Raw genomic sequence first — 23,905 nt, forward strand, 5'->3', positions numbered from 1 at the left:
GCTCAGGGCAAGTAAGTGGGCAATTGGGGGGCTGGAGACCAGCACGTGGGAGCCAGGATTTTGTCCCCACACTCTAGGCTCACGTGCCCGGGTGCACCCCCTGAGATTAACATGCATGTTCCACGTGAGGCAGATGGAGGTGCGTGTGAACGCACTTCTCCAGATCGTGCCCTGCACCGGGAGGGTGTGTGGCTCGTCCCCACTTCTCTGACAGCAAAGTGGAGGCCAGGAGCCCTGAGGCAAGCAGAACCTGGTTGGAAGGGGGAGCAGGCCGGCTGGACGCCGGGAAAGCAGTGAAGGGAGTCCCTGGGTCCCAGGACATTCCTGAGCCTTAGGGGGAGAAAGAGCTCAAGCCAGAGCTGGTCTCCAGGCTTAGAGGTGAGAGTCCTGTGCCAGGAGGTGAGCAGGGGAGGGCAGGGGGTGAGCCGAGGGAGCACTGTGGATGGTCAGGGAAGCTGCAGCAGGCCCGGGGGGGGGGTAGGGTCTCAATCAGGCTGGACAGGGGACCTCTGCTTGGCTGACAAGGCTGGGTCACTGTGTGGGGGCTGGCATGGTTGGGGTCACTGTGTGGGGGCCGGCAGGGCTGGGTCACTGTGTGGGGGCTGGCAGGGCTGGGTCACTGCGTGGGGGCTGGCAGGGCTGGGTCACTGCGTGGGGGCTGGCAGTGCTGGTCCGGCTCCCGAAAGACAGAGACAGGGACTGTCCAGTGACACAGCAAGGCTGTGTTCTGAACGGCACCCAAACTCTGAATTCCTGCACCGTGACTTGCCCCTCAGGGCCCAGGAGAGCAATGGGTACTCCCCAACTCCCCAGAGACAGGCAGGGCCCATGAGGGCATGAGTCCATGTAGAGAGTCTCTGAGTTTCCGCCTTTCTTTCTTTCTTTCTTTCTTTCTTTCTTTCTTTCTTTCTTTCTTTCTTTCTTTCTTTCTTTCTTTCTTTCTTTCTTTCTTTCTTTCTTTCTTCCTTCCTTCCTTCCTTCCTTCCTTCCTTCCTTCCTTCCTTCCTTCCTTCCTTCCTTCCTTCCTTTCATTTTATTGGACCATGGTGAGAAACACAGTCACAAATTTGTTCATGATTAGGTTTTATTTATATAATGTTCCATCTCCTATCCCTTCCCCACTGTGCGTTTCCACCACCAATGTCCCCAGTTTCTCTCCCAGCCCCATCCCCACCTGCCTCTATTGCAGGCACTTTCCTTCTCTCTCTCTCTCTCTCTCTCTCTCTCTCTCTCTCTCTCTCTCTCTCTCTCTCTCTCTCTCTCTCCCTGGCTTGAAGCTGAGAAGCTGTGGGTTTTGCTCCTTAAACACTGGTCAGCGGGACCAGAGACATAGTACAGATGTTAAGGCATTTGCCCTGCCACAGCTTGACTCTGGTTTGATCCCCAGCACTGTTTATGGTCCCCAACACATTGATAGGAGCCATTCTTTTTTTTTTAATTTATTCTTTTATTGAATCACCATGTGGAAAGTTACAAAGCTTTCAGATTTAAGTCCCAGTTATACAATGCTCGAACACCCATCCTTTCACCAGTGCACATATTCCACCACCAAGAATCACAGTATACCTCCCCCCACCCCCTACCTCACCAGCCCCCTACCCCGCCTGTGTAACTGATAAATTTCACTTTACTTTGATTACATTCAATATTTAAACAAAAGAAGCCTCACTATTATTATTTGAAGTTTCTCCCCCCTAAAGCCGGACCTGCTGAAAAGGAAGCATTTGAAACCATGCGGCTGCTAGTGTGGCCGCTTGACCTCACATCTCTTCATTCTCAGCAATGGATAGGAGCAATTCTTGAGCATAGAGCCAGGGGTAACCCCTGAGCGCCCCACCACACCCCCAAATACTGGTCAGAGTCCTGTTGGCTATGTTTTGGGTGCCTTGGAATTTACCTATGTTCGCCATGATACTTAAAGCCAACATTTATGGCATCCTGGGATGAGACAGTTTCTGCCGGAAGGGGCCTTATTGAAATTGGGCTATTGTTTGGGGATTAATTTACAGAGAAAGTGATCAGGCTCGGAGAAGCTCAGTGGCTCACTCGAGGTCACACAGGAGAGGGGGGCAGAGAGGGCCTTGGTGGTCAATAAAGAGCCTGTGCTCTAGTGTGCAAGTACCCAACTCTAAGCTCAGGTACTGTTACGGAAAGGAACTGCATGCTCAGACCTGTTTCTGCAGTGTAGCTTCTGAAGGTCCCTTTAAGCTCTAAAGGGTTGAGGGCCAGGGTCTGGGATGCTGAAGCCAGGCCTGGCATGGTTCGGTCTGCTCAGATTTCCTGGCCACACTTCTCTAGAATGCTGTCGTGTTATGGTTTTGTTTGCCGAATTAAAGAGCAAACAGACAACTTTTCTCACTGGATTGGCAGCTTTTCTATGTTTCCGATGCACGTTGGAGAGAAATGTAGTTTCCTAAGTGTCTTCGCTCTTCATGACTCCGATTGGTATGCCGCCTTCTGTGGCCTCGTTCAAGAGTCCCAGGGCAACTCTCAGGGAAATGACAGCCCCAGTGTCACTTGGGGGCTAGGCGGAGAGAACATTGACACAGAGAGAGAGAGAGAGAGAGAGAGAGAGAGAGAGAGAGAGAGAGAGAGAGAGAGAGAGAGAGAGAGAGAGAGAGAGAGAGAGAGAGTCTGTGACTGACCTTTGGGCTTCCCACCCCTGGCCACCACCACTCTGGAGGAGAAGCAAAGTCGGGAGCCAGTTGCACACACAGCAGTGCATTCCTGAGCTCACCGGAAGTGGAGGCTTTGCCCGGGAAAGTGGCTCAGGGTAGAGCACTCGCCCTGCACGCGAGACCCTGGGATCAATCCCCTGCACCACCAAAATAAAAAGTAATGACAATTGAAAGAGGCTCTGTCTAATCCATCATCCTTCACTTTCCCTCTCTCTCCCTCTCTCGCTCGTTCTCTCTCTCTCTCTCACACACACACACACACATACACACCAATGTCAGATCAGCAAGGAATTATTTTTCGATATCAGTTCGATATCAGCAGTGCTTTTTGTACTGGCTATTATTCATTATTAAGCAAATCGATCAATAATGCATGACTTGCCTGCTAGAGAGACAGCACCCTCCAAAACTTGGGGGGTCCAGATCAAGCTTATCTTGAGGCTGGAGAAGCTCGGATCGTCTTTCCTTGCCGGTGTGAATGAGGTGCGGTGGTGTTCTGGCCACTGATGGGGGTGGACAGGGGTCTAGGTGTGGGCCAGCGCACTGGGCTGGGGTGAGGCGGGGCTGAAGGTGCCCGAGAGGGGAGGTGGGCCCTGGGCACCAGTAGGTTTTTGGGGCTGCCTCTAGCCACATTCTGTTCTGCATGTTGTTGCAGTTTTGGTTCCTTGTGGTGGAAGCAACAGCTCTTTCGTTGTTCCCTTTCAAGTCATTCTTAATTTAAAAAATCTAGCTTTCAGACAGAAGAAAGAAAGGTGAAAAGTAAGCAAGTTTTGGGGGGCAATGGGGTTCAGGCAAGGTGCCAGCTGGAGAAAATGAGGAGCACCCCCCTGCCAGAGAACTTTCCCTTGGAGCAGGCTGGTCAGGAACAGGGGCTGAAGGTCACCGAGATGTGGAGGAATGTCAGGGAGGTACCATCAGCATTCAGGCACTTGCTTTGCACGGGTCCCACCCCGGTTCAATCACCAGCACCACGTACAGTCTCCTAAGCACTGCTGGGTGGGCTCCCCGAGCAACCAACAAAACAAGAGAAAATCAAATAAAGACAAATAGAAGAAGCAGCTCCATTGAGCGGAAGTGCGGGGCAGACACCCCCGCTCTGAGACCCAGCCTGACCCTGTCGGGAGGTGCAGAGGGCCTGGGCGGGGGAAGGGCTGCGATGGAGTCAGCCCTGTGGTTATGATGTCATGCTTCTAGACCTCTGCTTGCGAGCTCTGCATGATGAATTCCCGCTGGGAGACCACAGTGGGCTGGGGGAAGGTAACTGAGCTCGGAAGAGAAATGAGCGTCCAGGGTCCCAGGGCATGGTGGGGGATGACGGCAGACCAGGGACCACCCTTCCCTCCAGCTGAACTGCATGCAAAGGCAGGCAGTGGACTCTGCCTGCTGACATGGGGCGGGACCCAGTGTGGGGCCCCTGGCAGGAAGGATGCACATTTCTGGCCATGATGATGGGTTAATCATTCCCTGTTTAGCCCAACCACGGGCTTCTGGGCTCCCCTGGGGCCTCCAGCGTCACCAGTTAGTGTCCGGCAACATCAATGACTGAGCAACAAGCATGTGAATCTCTACTCTGGGGACGTGTCCGGGTTTCCCTCCAGACCTGCCCAAGCTTGCCCTGCACGTTTTGAAGCTGACACATTGGCGAGGGGATGGGGGTTGTGCTTTTCTGCTGAGTTGGTTCCTTTGTGCTTCTGGAACTCCGCACTGACCAGGGCTTTGTTCCCAGGCCTCCGTAGGCTTCTGGGAAGGCAGCCCCCTACAGGCTGGCCTCGCTTTCCCTTGCCCGTACTTTGCCCAGGATCTTTTTCCGTCTTTGGAACAAAGTGCCTCTTTGGTAGACCATATCATGGGGTCTGACTACTAGAGTGAGGCTGACGGTCTCTGCTTCTTCCGATGGCGCATTCAGCCCACTGCACGCTTAGTGTGGTTGTTGGGGCTGGGTTCCAGCCCACGGCCCTCTGTGTTTCTAATTCACTGGTATTCCTTGAGTGTTACATCCCATGCTTTGGGTTAGGGTTTTCAGCATCCCTTTCTGTTTCCTCTATCACATTTTGAGCCATACTTCTTTTCTTTCATTTTAAAAAGTCTCTGAGATTTATTTATGAGTCTCTGCATCATGGCCAGTTAATGAGCTTATTTGGTACCAGAGGCAGCTCATGGGTGTGACTGTCAGGCCTCAGGAAGAACAGGGAGATGGGGGCAGGTCGCCCATCCCTGACTCCGCGAGAGCCTGGAGATTTCAGTCACAAAACCCACATCCCTCAGTTTCTCAACAGATTCATTTCTGGATGAGGCTCATTCCAAGCAGTGCTGTCTGGTCGTGAGCATGGCACTGATTGTGGCGTGTGGAGATTTTCAGCTGCCAGGGCTCTGTTTGGGTGGGGGCTGGTCTCATCCACGCCACTCAGGGTGCCCCAGATGACTCAGTCTGGCGCATCTCTCATTTCTTTTCATTGTTTGTATTGCTTACTGTAGGATCTCCTCCACACCTCCTTCACTTTCAACAGTTAAGACTTGTTATTGACTCTGAGAGTCTAAGTATTATTACTTCTGTTGCATCTGATCTCACCTTTCAAAGGTACCCAGTTTCAAGCTGCCAAAAGATTGCTTGCTCTCCTTGGCCTTCTTGATGCCTTCATTATATATTTGACATCTCGAGACAGGATCCACCTGTTATTACAAGGCTCTTATTCTTGCTTTTTCACTCTTATGTGTCCTTTAGAGAAATGAAGAGAAGACCGTGAGGGCTAATGTCTGTTATTTGCCCACACCCCTTGTTATTCCTGAAGCTCACTGCTGCTATTTCCAGAGCTGTATTTCTGTCTAGACTTGCTTCTACTCTGCTGAAGAATTTTCATCAATTCTTTCTGCCATGCAGGCCTGGGACCAACACACATTGACTTGGCTTTAATCTCTCTGAAATATATTTATTTTCCCCTAATTTGGGGGAAGAATTTTAGGGCCACACCCAGCAGTGCTCAGGACTTACTTCTGGCTCTGTGCTTAGGAATTACTCCTAGTTTGATTGTGTGCATCATATGCAGAGCTGGAAATTGAACCCGGGTCATCCAGGTGCAAGGCAAGTGCCTTAATCCCTGTATTAACTCTCAGACACATTCTAGTTCTTGCTCTGTGCTTTCTGAAATTATAATCACATACATGTTATATTGCTTGATATTGGCACAGGTGTCTCTGGGAAGCTAGTCTTTTGAAAACATATTTTCTCTCTGCTCTTGAGAAAAGACCATTTCCATGGGTTGTTTTTAAGATTACTAGTTCTCAAACGTGATGGTCTGCCAACCTAATGAAGTTTTTCCTTCCATTTATCCTGGCCAATGTTTTAAATGTTTATCTGGTTCTTTCGCATCTACTACTCTATTCCATTTCCTCATCTGTTTACTCACTTAGACCATCTTTTCCTTTAAATCTTTGAAAATATTTATAATCACCTCCTTAATATTCTCTCTCTCTCTCTTTTTTTTTTGTGCTTTTTGGGTCACACCCGGCGATGCACAGGGGTTACTCCTGGCTGTACACTCAGGAATTACTCCTGGCAGTGCTCAGGGGACCATATGGAATGCTGGGAATCGAACCTGGGTTGGCCGCGTGCAAGATAAATGCCCTACCCACTGTGCTATTGCTCCAACTCCACTTCTTTAATATTCTTGATGCTCATTTCAACCTCTGGGAGATCTCTAGATCTTTTTTTTTTCCTTACCAAATGGTCTTTTTTCCCTCTAAATTATGGGACCCAGTTATTCAAACCCATCTCTTCCACATTTATCCTGAAACTTTAGACAGATTGGCATCTTGTAAAAGTCTTCCCTTCCAGGGCTGGAGAGATAGTACAGTAGGTAGGCCATTTGCTTTGCATGCAGCCAACCAGGTTCAATCCCCATCACCCCATATGGTCTCCAGAGCACCATCAGGGGTGATCCCTGAGCACAGAGCCAGGCAGGAATAAGCCCTGGCACTTCTAGGTATGCCCCCGCCCCAAAGTCTTCCCTTCCTATGTAATGGGGATAACAGTAGTTATTATATAGGGTCCTCCTCTGAGCCAAAGGCTGCATGTATTGAAGAGCCTGGCTTGGCGGGTGCTTCTTGAAAGGAGGCTCACAGTGACCCCAGAGGTCAGGCTCACCAGATGTCCTTCCTGGTAGCCCCGCCTGGAGCCAGCCATGCGTTCTCTGTCTCCTGCTACAGTTGGGCTTCTCTCTTCACTGCACACTGTTGCACCGTCGGCTCACACCACTCTCCCCTGAGGGCCCCTCCAAAGTGGGCAGATTGTCTTCAACTCCATGTCCCTGATTCCCAAGAAGTCCCCAGGATACCTTGGTTGTGTGCCACCAAAGGAACACTTCTCTAGGAAGCCAGGAGCCCTTCCATGTATTAGGCTGTCATTCACGGGAGAGAGGTGTTCTGATGGCTCAGGATGGTCCGGTGGGCCAGCAGACTCAGATCGCCTCGGCCACGAGGGCTGTAGAACCATAAAGACGCTCAGGCTGCACGAAGGACCAGGCCTGCAGGGCAGACAGAGTTGCAGGCTGTTAACAGGCTGCTGAGATCTCATTTTCAGAGCTTGGTGGCTCTTTTGCACTCACAGTTTCTGCCCCAAAACCACAACTAGCCAGTCTGTGCATTGAGCTCCCCCCCTCCATAATTTTAGAGGGGAAGTGATTCCTGAGAACCCCCTTCCCGCTCTGATAGCCTGACCCGGGTTCACTGTGGTTCCAGCGATCCAGTGAGGCTGGTGTCAGTACCCATGGGGATGAAGAGGCGTGTGGGGGTGAAGGCTTCGGCTCATGCTGCAGGGTCACTGTAGCTCAGGTTTTTGCCCCGTCCCAGTTGACCGGTTCCCACCCTGGTGTTGCCCAAGCAAGAGTCGTGGTCCCTGGCCTGTGCCCAGGCACCCAGGAGTCCTATGGACCTTCCCTCTCAGCCCCAAGTCATGACCCAACCCCCTTCTGTCCCTCCCCTCTGCTGTCCAGGCACCATGGGGCCCCTCCCTGTGGGGACCGTCATGTTCTATGGCTCGAACCCTTAGTTTGAGGGACTAAGATCTGGTCTAGAGAACCAGCTCACTGGGTAAAGGGCCAGAGATCCCACTCTAGTGAGTGGACAGTGTCTACCTCAGACAGAACATGGGACCACATCTAACCGCCTTCCGGAAGGAAAGCCGATGACCACCGGGTCCTCCCACCGAGCTGCATCCCACGGGGCAGTGACATGGATCCCTCTGGTCCACGTTCCTTCTAATCCTGAAATACAGACCGGGGGGTGGGGTCTGCTGTGGGGGTCCACCCAGCAGGGCCCTGCCACGTAGGCTCTCTACTCCCTCCCTGAGGCCAGGCCTAGGACCACCTGGGCTAGGCCCTCAGCCCCCCACTGAAGCCCACCCAACACGGATTATTCATCCACTTAAACCGTTGTGGTGACCCCCACCTCCCTCTCAGCTCTGATGAAAAGGCAGGGGTGGCGCAAGCCTCCACGAGGGTCCTGAGGTCAATGCCCTTTGGTCTGTTGAGTCCTCCAGATCAGAGACGGCTGCAGGGCAGGGGCCTGAGGCCTGGGCACCTCTGCTATGCCCCTGGGGTCTGTGGCCAGTCTTGGGGCACGCTCAGTGGCTTAGCTCTTCTCTGAAGTTCTTCTCGCCGCAGCCGGCCTTCCACGGGGGCTGGTCTCGGCAGAAGGGCTGCTGGGGGCTGGAGGAACCTCTTCCAGGGGCGTTGGCTCACCTGGCTGGAAGCTGTGGTGGACTCACACTCGCTCTCCAGCGTCCAGAGTCCCGAGACTCTCCCTGGGATGTGGCCCAAGAGCCACCGCACCCGGTAGCTGGCTTCCTGCACAATCCGACGGGGGACACGGGAAGCTGCCACACGTTTTACAAAAAGCTGTGAAGTCACATACTTACTTCTGGCATATTCCATGGAAGGAACGGGCCAGCCCTGGCCCAAAGCAGGAGGAAACTGTCCCAGGGCACCAGCCCCAGGGCACCAGCCCCAGGGCACCAGCCCCAGGGCCTGGCTCCCTGCTCACTCCCCAGATACTTTTCTTCCAGGAGGAAGCCGGTTCCCATGGCCGGAATAAAGTCAGGGGCCGTAGAGAAGACACAGCATCTCTCCCAGACTCTACACTTGGGAGCATCGTTGTCACCAGGCTGTCCCAAGCCGTGGGTGCCCTGGTGGTATCTCCCCTGGGGTTCTGGCGCCCACTGCTTCTCTGCTGGGCACTGACATGGATGATGTTGGCTGAGATTTCCTCCCCTGCTCGACTCCGGCCCGAAGATTTAGCGACCTCAAACCTAGGGGTCTGCGGGTCTGTGGACCCAGCATCAGCCCCTGTGCTTGTGAGAAATGATTCCGAAGCTCATCCTGTGCGGGTCCGTGGGGCATCCATAGCAGAGCCGAGCCTGCGGCGGGCTGCACTCGCCCCTGCCTTCTCCCCCCCCCCCCCCCGCCCCCTGTCCCTTCCTCTCTGTGTTCGCCCATCAATCATGGGTTCCTATCAGTGCAACGCTTTGTGCTTTGTGCCCACCCCGTGCGTGAGCCTTGCCGAGGATACCCTGGGGGCCCCGTTTTCCAAACATGCCCAGTTCTCTGCGGCTTCTTTAATTCCGCAGACAGTTTTGACCCCTTGTCTGTGCCGGGCACTCGGATGCAAAGCCAAACCAGACATGATGTCATGGTCCCCTAAGACCTCAGTCCCGAAGGGGCTAGTTGGTGAGATCACAAGGACGGGGGCCAGGCCGGTGACCCCAGAGGTGACGAGAGGTCAGGAGAGGGTCTCCTGCTCGGACAGAAATCTGGAAAGTCTCCAATTACTCCCTCCCTGAGTGAGCTGGAATAGAACAGATGACACGGGGGCCAGGGAGGTAGTGCAGTGGGCAGATACCTAGCACGTGACTGGCCCCAGATCCTTCCCCGGCACTATATTTGGTGCCCCTCAAGCCCACCAGGAGTGAACCGTCAGTGAGGAACCAGAAGTAAGCCATGGGCACCTTCAGGTGAGCCCAAACACGAATATGAGCCCAAAGGATGAGACAAAGCTAGCTTTGGTGGGGACCGAGGGAAGCTCTGGGAGAAAGGGAGGGAATGAGGTTGTCCTGGAAATGCCACAAAGACTTCCATTGCCCTTCCTGGGTGTTGCAGTGCTTCTCCAAGTGCCCAGTCCTCCTGTGGCTAATTCGGGCTATCTGTGTGCCCGCTTTGTGCATCATGATGGTCATTCCGTAGTTACGCCACCGGCTCTGTTTTTTCTCCCCCAACACAGGGCAGGACTAGATCTCACGCAGAGGTTCCCGGGAGTCCAGGTCTGGAAGTCTGGGCCCCAGAAAGGCATTTGCAGGTGGATGGCGGCGGGGGTGGGGTCACCGGAAGAGCTGGAGGAGGAGACAGAGAGAAGGGCATCCAGCCTGGTCATCTCTGGGGGCCGCCAGCACTCTCCCTGCTGTGCTCCAGAGTCTAGGAGAAAGGTCCTAGTCCAAGGTGGCCCCAGGAGGAAAAGGCCAAGCACAGCGCCCCCTTGGGACTGGAGTGGGAGTGGCAGTGATGATTTCACGACCCCCTTTTGAACAGAGGGTCTTTCTCCCTATAACAAGTCCCACCCCTTAACAAACTGCCTCCGCCCCACTCCTGCCCCTGCACACGCACAGGGACCTTCCAGAGTGTGGGATTTTTACTGAGAGTGACATATTCTTTCAGGTTTGTCCCTCTTGGAAAGTGTAATCAGCGTCTCCTAATGAGCAAGGCGGGCCTCCCGGGGGACACTGACAGACGCTGGACTATTTTTGCCTGGCCCTGCGCTTTTCCAGAACAATCTTAATTAAGTGGAAGGTGCCAGTGGTTCTAAAAGAATTTACCAACTGCCTCTCAAAGTAACTCTGATTAATAGCAGAGGCACAAAAGTGTCGCCATAACCAGGTCACATGATATAATACAAATGACTGTCTGTTGCTATTTTTAAGTAATGTTTATTAGAATCCCTTGGCGCGTAATAAATTTAATTTACAGCCGCTCGCAGCCTTGCAGACTTACACATGGCCTCCTGTGGTTCGGCTCATTAACACGCCCGGGAAGAACCGCGTTCTCTCTCCTTCTCCCGTTCCAGGTCTTTCTAATGAAACCTGCTGTGAGATTCTTCAGGAGAGTCTGCAGTCACCAGCATCTCCGGCAGGAACGGTCTTAGCTGGTCTCGTGTGTCAGTCACCACACGGACACACGGTCCTGCGATCAAGGGCTGGAGTGAGAGAAACGGTGAATCGCGCATTCTGATGTGGGTAAATTCGAGCCCTTGCAGGAACGGACAGGAGAGGGAGGCCAGGGGCAGCCTGTGGGGACCAGGGACATTCCAGCCGGTGATTTGGAAGTCTATAGACAGCCACAATTTGTGGGTCCCTCTGAGGAGCCAAGGGTGAGCTCTTGGCTGGGAGGGCAGAGTTGGGGTCTCCTTTAGCTTCTGAGAAGGTGGGGCGAGAACATCCCATTCAGGCTCTGGGGGCGCCCCCCCACTGTCTGATCCCTTTCCTCTCCTGAGGGCCAAGTTCAAAGCCCAGACAGACGTCTCCTTCACACTGTCACAGAGAACAGAAGTGGGCAACTGTGTTCTGCGGAGAGCCAGATGGTGAGTATTTCTGGCGTGGCCAGCCAAGAGGCAGAAGCAAGGACAAGCATGTAGACGATTATATAATAAGAGAAAAGACAAGTCCACAGAGGGTTACTGACGGAATCCAAACGAGAACCGTCAGCTTCAAGATTTTGCAAGGCCGGTCTGCTGAGGGGAAGGAGGAAATTCCCTTTTCTGGGGGAGCATTTTGTTACACCGGGGCTCGAAGGGAGCATCCCAGGTCACTGAGAAGTTTCCTCTAGAATAACCATGCTCAGCTCAGGGGCCGCTCGGGGCAGGCGGTGGACGCACTCGCCCTGTCGGCCAGAGGTAGACAGCCCCTGGCATCCCGCGGGTCTCAGCCTGTGAGTTCTATAGCCACAGCACCAGCGCTCAGCTCCTGTGTACCCCTGCCATCCCCTCTACCCGCTGTCCGCGGTCACCAAAGTTCTACAGAACCCGGCTGGGAAGAGAGCTCACACAGTAGAGCGTAAATCAGCCGGGCAGGGCGGGACCCTGGGTTCGATCCCTGGCACTGTCGGGTACCTGTGCAGCAGAAGTGACTTTGGCCCTGTGATGATGTGTGGGACCCTGTTGAAAAGATGCTCTCTCTCTCTCTCTCTCTCTCTCTCTCTCTCTCTCTCCCTCTCTCTCCTTCTCTCTCCTTTCTCTCCCTCTCTCTCCTCTCTCTCTCCCTCTCTCTCCTCTCTCTCTCCCTCTCTCTCCTCTCTCTCTCCTCTCTCTCTCCCCCGTCTCCCTCTCTCTCCTCTCTCTCTCTCTCTCTCTCTCCCTCTCAGAGCAGAGCTAGAGAAATACTTCCGGGACTAACTAAGGCACTTGCTGGCATTCGCTCTGCTCTGCCCTGGCTCAACCCCCAGCGTGCTTCCCCGAAAACCGCCAGGAGCAGCCTCCAAGCACAGCGCCTGCAAGTATCCGTCACCCGGTGTGACCCATGCCCGTTTATAAACACGATTCTGCCAGCCGTCAGCGGTGCATGGGAAACATTTACTGAGTGAGCGAATCGACAAGAGCCTCTGGCCTGGGCCAGGCTCTGCCAGCCGCAGATGGGCTGAGCGGGTTTGCCGTGGTTGGCCGCACTCTCCCCCAGGCCTGAAGCTCTGCTGATGGCCGGCTGACCTAGGGTGGCCTCGGTGTGGAGGACGAGCACCTGGCCTCTGCCCCACATGTCTTTGACCCCCTGGCAGCGTAATGAAGCAAAAGCCAGCAAGCCTCGTCCCACAGACCTCCCAGCTCCTGACTGCATCGCACTCACCCACGTCTCCTGGGTCCAAAGCACCTCTGGGAGCCCTGGGTCGGGGTGGGAGAGTAGTACTAAGTCATGGGGTGGGAGGGGTAGCTACAGCCAGGGGAAAACCCCTGGGCCAAGAACGCAACAATGGTCACTGCCTGATCCCTGGCTCTCAAATGGCAACAGTCATGGTGAGCCAGGAGGGTTGAAGGGTCCTGAGTCCCCATAGCATCTTTAGAACAGAATAACCAGCCAAGAAATAGTCACCATCCCTCTTACCCGCTGGACTGACCCTGGGTACCACCTCTCGGTGTAATAGCCTGGTGGGATCCACCATTCTGAGTATTTGTGGGGCGGAGGGGCAGACTGGGTCACACTTAGTGCTCAGAGATCACTCCTGACTCTGTGCTCAGGGGTGACTCCTGGCGGTACTCAGGACATCATCCTGAGTCCATCAAGGCTCCTGGAGGTGCCTCGGACCCAGAGATTGAATCCAAGTAGAACACCTGCAAGGCAAGCGCCCTGCTCACTGTACAGTCTGAATATCTAAAAGAACCTGGAAACAACGATTGATTCTGGCGTTCTGTTGGAGCTTTCTGTTAAAGCTCTGTTCAGCAGGAACCGAGAAGTCAGAGGGGGTTGGCGTAGAGGCGGGGGCGGGGTGGGGGGGGTGCCTGATCTCAGTCTCTGCGTCACTCACTGTGGCAGCGCAGGGCTTGAACGTAAGCTGTGGAGACATCCCAGTGTGTTGAGGCGGCTGCCTGTCATAGGTCCTTCTCTCACCCGGAGCTCACGGTCCTCATCACGGACCAGATGCAGCTCTTACTTCCCTCCCGCTGGCCCCTGGCTAGTGCAGCCTTGAGCCACTCTGCTCTCACTGTCCCTCTGACCTGAGTCCTCGATGGCAGTTTCCTGTCCTTGCCCAACACGATGGGAAGGAAGGACTTTGCAAGCCTTCCCTGAGGAGGTGTCTTTATGTGCTGAGTGTATGAACCAAGCAAGGGCCCCTGAGAACGCCCTGCCACAGAGGCGGGGGGGGGGGGGGAGGCTGGGGGGAGGGAGGGGTGGGAGGGATACTGGGATCATTGGTGGGGGAGAATGGGCACTGGTAGAGGGAGGGGTGCTCAATCATTGTATGACTGAAATGCAAGCACAGAAGTTTGTGAATCTGTAACTGTACCCCACGGTGATTCACTAGTATAAATTTTTTTTTAAAAAAGGAAAAAGATAAGTAAACAGATGAAAAAAATTCTTTTCTAAAAAAAAAAAAAAAGAAAGGGCCCCTGAATTGGGAGAAACAGGTTGTTTTGAGCCACTGGGGGGTGCAGTTGATGGCCCTCCCTTCAAAGCTGTTGCTGAGAGCGCTATTTCTTGTCCAGCCTCCTTGGAGTCATGCACATGCCACTAAGAATCTCTAACCCATCATAGGAACCGTCACAATGCCGTCACATCATAGGAACCGTCACAGAGATGTGAGGAATTTGCTTGTTGTCTCGTTTCTCCTATTTCACCAGCTCTCATTCACTCATAACGGAATCTCCAGCCAGTAGGATGCCAACAACAGTATTGCTTGATCCTTCTAGAAAGTGCTCTTCAAAGGAGAAATGTACTCTCTTTCCCCTTTTCATGCCGGATGGAATATAGATCTGATGGTTGTAGTTTGAGCAGCCACCTTGGGCCAGGAGGTGAAAAGTAAACCATGTATTGAAAACACAGGTCAGTAGGCTAGGAAAAGCCCGAGCCTCACTCTGCGGGGTTCCAGCATAGGTGGTCTGCTCCCAGATTTCCTTTATTCCAGAAACAAATTTCTACCATGGCTGAGCCCCTTCTGATGATATCTGATATTTAATCATCTTTAACTATTTTTAGTTGCTGTGGGGCCACTCCTGGCAGTGCTCAAGCCCAGTAGTGCTCAGGGAATTACCCAGTTCACAACTGCTAGTGCTTTGGGACACATTTCCACATTTCTTATGATCTTCCTCTACAGAGAAAATACCACAGGACCCGTGTTCCAGATGAGAAAACGGAGGCTCGGAGGATTTAAATGATAGATCAGGCCACCATTAAACCAGCTGCTCAGACGAGGGCGGTGACACTTGAAGTTGAGAACCTCAGCCATCCCTCGAGTCACCTGCCTTCCACCTGTGCATCCGCAACCCCGTTCCCCCCGCTGCCAGCGTGGTCCTGATGAACCACCGATTGATGAACCATCGATGCACTGACGCTGCTCTCTAGCTCAAAACTGTGCCAAGCTCCCCGCCCGCCACCCCCCAGCCCTGCTCACGACGCCGGCCAGGGCCGAGTCTTTCACTCCTGCAGCCTCTTCTCAGACTCTCCCCTCTCCTCCCCGCACTGCCCCGAAGAGCTCAGAGCCAGGAAATAGCAAGGACAGACTCAAGCCCATCCTTGAAGCTACGTGAGTAGCAGAGCCGATACTCGGCCTCCCGGTGCCTCATCAGTCACACAGGGGGCAGCAGGAGCAGCCAAGTAAGTGCCAACAGGCAGACCAGACAGCGCAGAGGGCGGGAGGAGCTTGGCGCTGGGTGTCGGGATGGGGGTGGGGAGATGTTTCCCGGCTCAGCTAACGTGAGCTGGGATCTGATGAGGACTTTGTCAAGGAAGATCCAGGGGGAAGACTTCCGGGTCAAAGGGCATGCAAAGCCAGGGGGTATGGAAAGCACCCCATTGAGCCAGTGAGTGCAGAACTCCACAGCTGGGCCCACCGAAGACTGAAAATACGACTGTGTTGAGATGCTGCGCACAGCCATTGCCCCCCCCCCCCCCGCACAGCCACGCCCTGGGCTCACCCCCAGGTGATCATTCCTGGGGGAGCTCGGGGCACAATACGTGGTGCCAGAGACAGAACCAGGGTCAGCCTCATGCAAGGCAACTGCCTTCCCCTCTGTACTCTCTGCCACCCTCCACTCTGTATCTCGTGCATGCTTGCTGAAGGTGCCAATTATGATGAACGAACTCAAGCCCACGTCAGCGACGTCAGCGACGGTCGGTCACCACATCAAGCCCTCCACAGTTTTGTCTGAGACAGGCACGCCCTTTCAAGGGTTGTAAGCAGGAGCCAGCACCTGGGCCGGCCCAGGCCAGGGTCAGCAGGAGCTCTCCCAGCTCCTGCCTGCTTCTGACATTTCAAAGTAAACGGCAAATTCCTCAATCCTCCCCCCCAAAATCTACAGACAGACACGGGCCCTGCGCAGACACCGTTCCATGAAAATCCTCCTGTAAACAAGAAGAAAGCGCTCGAGAAGTTTTCCTTAGGATCAGAGTTACCCAGACATTTCATCGTCGCAGGAGGCACAGAATGGAAGACTGGACCAACTGTTTCTCTTCCTGCTGATCGAGGCAAGAAGCGGGTCCTGGGCGGGAGAAGGAAGCGCCCTTTCCGGCCCTTGGAACGTGGTCAGGCTCTCCCCAACGTCGAGACAACGGCAAAGACTCACCCTGGGGATGATCTTAAAGATGGATCCCCCGAAAGGCTGGGGAGTCGGGTAAGAGTTCTGTTACTGCAACAGATGCCAATAAACTCGAACTGGAGGGGGGGTGGATCGTACAGGCGGTCAGCGGAGGAAGGGAGGCCGGGGTGTGTGGGTCCCCCCATCGTCCCGGTCTTTGGGGGGACCTCTCCCTACAGTTCTGGGGTTTTGCCTGCCAGGTGGGCTTCCTCCTCTCTCAGGCAGAAGAGCAGAAATGCTGGAGCCTGCTGTGGAAAGAAAGAGAGGAGGACCCCAAGGCAGGGAGGAGCTGTCCGCCAGGGCTGTGCTGAACCCGGAGAGGGCTGGGCCCCCGGGACACAGGAACTGTCTGCTCTCCAGGAGTGAGAAGCAAAGCCCAGGCTCCTGTGCTCGTGAGGCTGATGTTCTTTTGGAAAGAGAGACAAGGTCAGCAGATAAATGTAAAGTGCAGCGGGTAGGGACACTTGTGTTGCACGTGGCTGAACTGGGTTTGATCCTGGGCACCACGTCGGGTCCCCTGAGCCCTGCCAGGAGGAGGCCCTCAGTATCACCAGGTGCAGCCCCCAAGAAACAGAGAAGCGAGAGAGAGAGAGAAAGAGAGAGAGAGAGAGAGAGTCAGCCCTGTACGTCCGTGGGCTTCTAAACGCAGAATCAACCAACTGCTGATGTCATAAGTGTAGTTTGGCAGTGAATGAAAGGTTGGGTCTGTAGTAAGCACCCATAGATGCCTTTCTTCTTTTTATGATGGGAAGAAATACAGAGTAGCAAGCATGTTCAGAGCCTTTCCATTGTGTTAGGTGTTACAAGGAAGGTAGAGATTTGTGAAGGATGAGGGAGGTGTGCACCCTCTGTCTTTGGATCTAAGGGACTGGCGCGTCCCTGGATTTTGGCACCTGTGGGTCCTGACCAATCCCTACCAGGTACCTAGAGATGGTTGTTCTAGACGAAGGAAGCAAGTCACAGTCAGCATGTATTGGAAAGCAATAAGAACGAGGAGAAAAATCAATGTAAGGAGAATAGGGAGGGCCAAGCTTTGACATGGGGGGTATTGCTGAAACTGAAGGATCTAAGGGGGCTGCAGGTCCCATGAGACCCGGGACTCCTCCTAGGCCAGTGGTCTGCAAGGACAAAGCCGTGGTCAGCTGGATGGGAAGATGGTGAAACTGGGCAAGGCTAAGGCCAGGATTTAGACCCGGAGCCTAGACAAGGGCGGGGAAGGGAAGTTGGTGAGACCCACAGCTGTTCTGATTTTCACCCCTGCTCCTCTATACAATGATGAAGACTTTGCAGAAAACCCAAGTCTGGCCAGTGTGTGAGTCGGGGGAAGATCTGTGGGAGGCGCGTCACCTTCATGGCAGAGAGGAGAGCGCTGCCTACGCCAGCTCGGGAAGGACATGGAAATGACGGTGAGAGCGCCCCAGGAAGCACACGCTGACAGCTGGCACGGGGCCACCCCGGTCTCCTCGGGGGAGATGGTTGCCTGAGACCTGAGAACTGGGGGACAGGCTCGTGGTGTGAAGCTCTGCAGAGCAAGTAGTAGCTCTCAGCATCCGAGAGCATTTCACTGGCAAGGACGGGACTTCACATCCCTGGAGTTTCTGCTGTAAACCAAAAAAGGCTAAATAAAATGCCAGTCACAAGGAGGGGGGAGGGAGGGCAAGACGGAGGGAAGGAGGGAGGATGGAAGGAAGACAGGATGGAAGGAAGAAGGGAAGGAAGGAAGGAAAGAAGGATGGGAGGAAGGAAGGAAGGAAGGAAGGAAGGAAGGAAGGAAGGAAGGAAGGAAGGAAGGAAGGAAGGAAGGAAGGAAGGAAGGGAGAAAGAAAGGGAGAAAGGAAGGGAGAAAGAAAGGGAGAAAGAGAGAGATGGAGGAAGAGAAGGAAGGAGGGAGAGTGGAAAGAAATGATGTGAGGAAGGATGGAAGGAGGAAGGAAGGAAGGAAGGAAGGAAGGAAGGAAGGAAGGAGAAGGGAAGGAGGGAGGGAGGGAAGGAGAGGGGAGAGGTGGAGGGAGGGAAGAAAGGAAAGAAGGAAGGAAAGAAGAAAGGAGGGAGGGAGGGAATAAGGAAGTAAGGGAAGTAAGAAAGGAAGGAGGGAGCAAAAAAAGGAAGGAGGGAGGGAAGCAGGGAAGGAAGAAGGGAGGAAAGAACAGAGATATGGAAAAAAGGAAGGTAGGAAGGAGGGACAGAGGGAAGGAGGAAGGAGGGAAGGAGGAAGGAAGGAAGGAAGGAAGGAAAGGAAGGAAGGAAGGAAGGACAGAAGGAAGGAAGGAAGGAATGAATGAAGGAAGAAAGGAAGGGAAGAGAGAAAGGGAGGGAGGGAGGAAGGGAGGGAGGGAGAGAGGGAGGAAGAGAGGGAGAGAGGGAGGGGCAACTATTCATGAACTGGACCGACCACGCATTCAGGGAATGAGAGGACGATACAATGAAAGGACCGACAGGACCAGCAGATGCCCAGAACCTCCTGTTAGCTGCGGGCTTTGGGGCGCCCATGCGTATGGCGTTTCACAGCTTCACAGCTCCTCTGTTTCTCTGGCGCTGTCCCCACACACTCCCTTCCCCTCCCATCCATGCCGAGAGCTCTGAAGTACACCCGTGAGATCCCCTCCCAGTCTCTCTGGGCAGGTGGGCACCCGCAGGGGCTCTCTGGGCTATTCCTGTCTGTGTGCAGAGGTGCCCAGGATGACGCTGGGGCCACCTTACTGGAGGCCCGCGCCTCGCCTCCGGTCCTGTCTGACCGGTCCCCTCTGCACCCCTTAGCGTCTCACTCTCCCTGCTTTGCTCCAGCCAACCTCAGACCCTAGAAACAAGCACCTCTGGGAGGGCTGCTCGGTGTTTCAGGGGCCGTCCCGCCCAGTGTGCACAAGCATACAGACGCCCTCCTTCTGGCTCAGGCCGGAGGAGACCACGCACAGGGGTCTGGAACTGGAAGGGAGCAGGGGTCTGTCTCGGTGCAAGGGTCACAGTGTGTCAATCACAGTGGTCCTGGCAGTGTCTTCTGGAAGTAAGGGAAAGGAAGGGCGGGCAGAAAAGGGCAGGGTAGGGAAGAGAAGGGGGGGGAAGGAGAGAGAAGGGGAAGGGGAAAAGGAAGGGGAAAGAGAAGAGAGGGGAGGGAAGGGCAGGGAAGAGGAGAGGGAGGGGATGGGGAAGAGAAGGGAAGGGAAGGGAAAGAAAGTGAGGGGAGGGCAGGGCAGGGAAGGAAAGAGCTTTATACAAACTATTCTAGTACTTCTCACTAAAGCTCTGTACGGTAAGCATCAGAACCGAAAGGATTCTTTGGCAAGGGAAACTGAGGCTCAGAGGAAAGGGAAGGGAAGGGAAGGGAAGGGAAGGGAAGGGAAGGGAAGGGAAGGGAAGGGAAGGGAAGGGAAGGGAAGGGAAGGGAAGGGAAGGGAAGGGAAGGGAAAGAAGGGAATGGAAGGGAAGGGAATGGAAGGGAAGGGAAGGGAAGGGAAGGGAAGGGAAGGAAGGGAATGGAAGGGAAAAGAAGGGGAGGGGAGGGGAGGGGAGGGGAGGGGAGGGGAGGGAAGGGAAGGGAGGGGAGGGAAGGGGAGGGAAGGGGGGAAGAGGAGGGGGGAGGGGAGGGTAGGGTAGGGAAGGGAAGGGGAGCGAAGGGGAAGGAAGGGGAGGGAAGGGGAGAGGAGGGGAGGGGAGGGGAAGGGAAGGGGAGGGGAGGGGAGGACTTTCAAGCATTGAAAACCCTGTTGCAATATGTCGGGAGGGGACAGGAGGTGGAGACACTTCCAAGTCTCTAGTCTGAGCTTCTCCCAGGATTTTTTCCATGAAAAAAATATCCAGTTTCAAGGACCCTGGCGGGGCAGGCCAGTGTGACCAGTCGGACCCTCGGGATGCGTCAGCTTGGCTCCGCTCTGCCTTTCCGTGGCCCCAGCCGTGCGGGCTTCAGGAGGGCCAGGGAGGGCTTCGACAAGATGCACAGGGTTTTGCTTGGGTCCCCCACACTGGGTCAGTCCGCCCTGGGGGTCCCCCGGCCAGCACGGCCTGACTCTGGCCATGTGTAACTGTCACATTTCACACCAGCTGAGGTCATGAACAGTTTGGAAACGGTGGATGCCTTTTTCAATAACAGTACGTTTATTTGCAGCATTTCAAAGTCTAATTAGTCCGCATAATTTTATGGTTCAATAATGAGGTCCCTTTACACAAAGTGCGTGTGTGTGTGTGTGTGTGTGTGCATGCAAGTGCATTTTTACTCAGAAAAGACCCCTGATGCCAATTGGTATTCTTGCAAAAGGGCAGGCTTTTAGCCCTTCAAGTGTTCAAAATCCTTAGATTATTATGATTATTTCGAGTGGTTATTAGGTTCCAGGCCTAAGCTTAGGTGAATGATATCAATCCTTCCAAGAACTCTGGGATCTAATTATAACTAAGCACTGTTAATATGTAGTTGTAATTGAACTAAGTTATAGTTTAATTCTAACTGATATTCTCCTGATTGACAAGGGAGGGGGTAGAGCTGTCAAGGTGAGGCCCTTCTCAAAGATGATGCCAGCCAGTGGGAACCCGGCAGCTGCCCTTCAAGGCTGGTCCCCCCGCCAGCCCGGGGTCCTTCCAGCGAGACCTCCCCTGAGGGGAGGCCTTCGGAAACTCAGCTGGTGTAGAGGAAACTTCCCTTTCATTCTCCACTGGCCCACAGGGGTGTCGGGTATAAACGGTCCCTGTTGCTGGGGTCTCCTGCCCCGTGTCCCGCAAATCCTTCCGAGCCCAGGAAGTCTCTAGAAATGGACGTAGGCCAAACTCACTACCAAAGAGATTGCGAGCAACATTTGGGAGTCCAGGGGAGAAAGGGTGTGGGAGGGGGGAGAGGAAGGAGCAGGAGGAGGGAGGGAAGAAAGCAGAGAGGGGCACGTTCCTTGGTTTGTCATGTTTGGGGCTGGGCCAGGAACACAGCCAAGTGCTCAGTGGCTCAAAACAAATTCAAATAGGCCATATGGAGCCACGTGGTGTGGGGGAGAGAGGAGAGGGGAAGGAGAGAGAGGGGGGGCGAGGAGAGAGGAGCTGGAGGGAGATGGAGAGGGAGGAGGGAGAGGGAGGAGGGAGAGTGGAGGAGCAGGAGCAGGAGAGGAGAGAGAGGAGGAGAGAGGGGAAGAGGGAGGGGGAAAAGGGAGAGGGAGAAAAAGATAAGAGGGGGGAGGGAAGAAGAGAGGGGGAGGAAAGGAAGGGGAAGGGAGGGCGTGGGGTTGGGGAGGAAAAAAATGAGCACCCACCCAGATCCTGACCACTTAGAACATACCAGAGGCAGGAAGGCAATCACCCCCCCTCTTTGCACCCCTGCTGATGGCTGGGGCGGCACTTCTCATTCCTCTGAGTAGGGCTGTGGTGGGTAGGGTCCAGCCTCCACAGGCTTGCCAGATGGGGCATGACCCACCCCCCACTGTCCAGCACTGCCCTCCTGGGGGGCCTGAGAGCCCAGAGAAGGGGCGGGGGAGGGATGAGAATGATCATCACAACCACTGCTCTGACAGGCTGAGCGTGCGCGCACATACACACATACAACACACACACGCACACACACACGCACACACGCACGCACGCACGCACGCACGCAGGGGGTTTCGGGAAAGGGCCGAGACACACCACCCCGGCTTTCTTCAGAGATGTGCCTCCCGTGGTGTTGACATTTGATGGAGTTTGCCCAAGAATGAAGGAAGGTCTGAGAGTGAAAGTCCCAGTCCCGGAAGCTGGCCGTGGTAACTTCCGGAAAAGTCCCAAACTGATGCTCTTTGAGGGTCCAGGTAGAAACTGAGGAAGGGCCTCCCCCCGCCCGCCGGGTGAGTGGGACGTGAGTCTGTCCCCTCGTTGGGGTCCTTTCCCTGTTCTTTCTAGATCTTCTTGAGCCTGCTGCCAACACACCCCTGCGCCCACACAGGGTGGGTTTCTGCTGCTCACGGCCAGTGGAATAATTCAGGGGCATCGCCAGTTCCTTCAAAGGAGTCCACGCGTTCTCACAAACACAGTTCCCTCCCCTTTGCTGATGTTGTCTTTGGGCTCCTGCCCTGATGGTTTTTAAAAACCAAGAGATACGGATGGAGCCATGACCCCCTCTGCACGGGCAGTATCACCACGGCAGCACCATCTGTCACCATGGTCACAGGGAAAACCTGTGGCCACTCTAGCCTTGTCCCCTGGTGCTGCAGCGTCCTCGGACCTTGACTCTCCCCTGCAGTCTCCCGGGCTGCTCTGGGGTCAGCTTCTCCATCACTGAGGCCAGTCTTCACTAGCACTGAACTTGGCAGAGATGTGCGCAGTCCCAGACTGGCCAAGGCTGACCTTTCTGGCTCAGGGGAGGGAGGGGTCTCTGGACCCTCTTGGCACGGTTAGGCACAGCCTTTTGACTGGATCCTCATGCCCTCGGAGTCTTTTCCTTTCCTGGCGTGACACCCAGGGCTGGGGCAGCTCACCCCGGGACCGAAGGCTCTGGGCAGAAGTACCAGCTCGCCTATAAGGCACGTGCTGAGCACGGGAGAGTTTGATGTCCAGTCAAGATGGGGCTATTATGGGGCCAGTTTTCTACACGAGGCTGAACAGATCAGGATCAATCACCCAAGCAGAGCCCCCGGTGGCTGCTTGCTCCCACAACCCAAAATAATCGCCATTTCACCAGGCCGGACTCCACCATCTCAGGACAGAGCTCACCGAGATTTAATCTGAAAATCTGGGTGCTGAAATCCCCAGACTTTCTCAGGGTCAAGATGGGCTACCTCCAGGATGCCTTGGCAGTCACGTCCACAAACAAAAGCTGCCGCCCAGTTAAAAAACCTACTCCAACCTTACCTTCCTGGTAAAAAGTATTGAAGACCCTGAGCAAACATGATGGATGGCCTCTTAGTAGCACTGTCGCACTGTCATCCCGTTGTTCATCGATTTGCTTGAGCAGGCACCAGTAACGTCTCCATTGTGATATTTGTTGTTACCTTAGTATTATTCCCCTGTATCACTTGTCATCCCATTGATCTTTGAGTGGCTCAAGCGGGAACCAGTAACATCTCCATTCATCCCTGTCGCGTGCTAGTGCAGCCCAATGGTATCTGCTCGCTCCAGGAACAGGAAGAACCTCAAACCATTCATTCAGGGTTTTGACGAAGGAAGTCTTAGTATTATTGCGAACCATAATGCACAAAAGGACAGAGAAAGAAGAAGAGTGCCTGCCATAGAGGCAGGCTGGGGTGGGGGTGGGAGTGCTGGGGGTGGTGGGAGGGACATGGGGGACACTGGTGGTGGGAAATGTGGGTGTTGGATCATTGTATGACTAAGACCCAATCACGAACATCTTTGTAATAGTCAGTCTCAGAGACATTTAATAAAAAAATTAAAAAGCAAAATTAAAGAAAATTGAAAGAGGGGGCTATTTTGCTCTGACAAAGCAGGGCGAGGTGCGTCTACCAGCTGGAGGAGTTGGGGAGATGAGTGTGTGGGGGGTCGTGATGTCTGTTCCAAACCGTCTTGGCCTGCCCTGGGCAAAGGCGTGTCTGTCTGTGCTCCTTGCTGGCCTGTCTAGTCGCCCCCGTCACAGCCTTGCCGGGTCGTCTCTGGATGATGATGAGAGACGGGGCATCCAGCGTGCCAAGTCCTGCGGGCAGTGAGCTGAAGAAAAGGGGGTGCCGAGACCAGTGCGAGGGCTGCAGGGATGCCCCACACCCACGGCAGTGCCCCAAGACCTGCCCAGTGTCCGTCCCTCAGTTCTCACCCTACCTGTCCAGAAGCAGTCCCCGTCCACGGGGGCCCGACTCTATCCTCCGGACATCCCTTTTGCTGTGACAGCAGGTGGCGTGGCCCAACGGCTCTAGGTCACAGCCCCACAGCCCGGCCTGGGTTTGGTTAACTGACTCGAGTGACCCCCAGGACTCAGAGGAACATTCTACTGACCAGGTCTCCAGTTTACTACAAAAGGACGT

General features: G+C 54.5%; 1 long non-coding RNA gene across 1 annotated transcript; it reads left to right on the forward strand.

The window, feature by feature from the left end:
• The first annotated feature begins 15,833 nt into the window (after positions 1 to 15,833).
• Positions 15,834 to 23,137, forward strand: LOC129403613 (uncharacterized). The gene is made up of 3 exons (XR_008629332.1): positions 15,834 to 16,031; positions 17,277 to 17,401; positions 21,837 to 23,137. It is a non-coding gene; the product is annotated as an uncharacterized LOC129403613 (long non-coding RNA).
• The last annotated feature ends 768 nt before the right edge of the window (positions 23,138 to 23,905 follow it).

This window comes from Sorex araneus, chromosome 3 (genome assembly GCF_027595985.1).
Source record: "Sorex araneus isolate mSorAra2 chromosome 3, mSorAra2.pri, whole genome shotgun sequence".
NCBI classification, from domain to species: domain Eukaryota; kingdom Metazoa; phylum Chordata; class Mammalia; order Eulipotyphla; family Soricidae; genus Sorex; species Sorex araneus.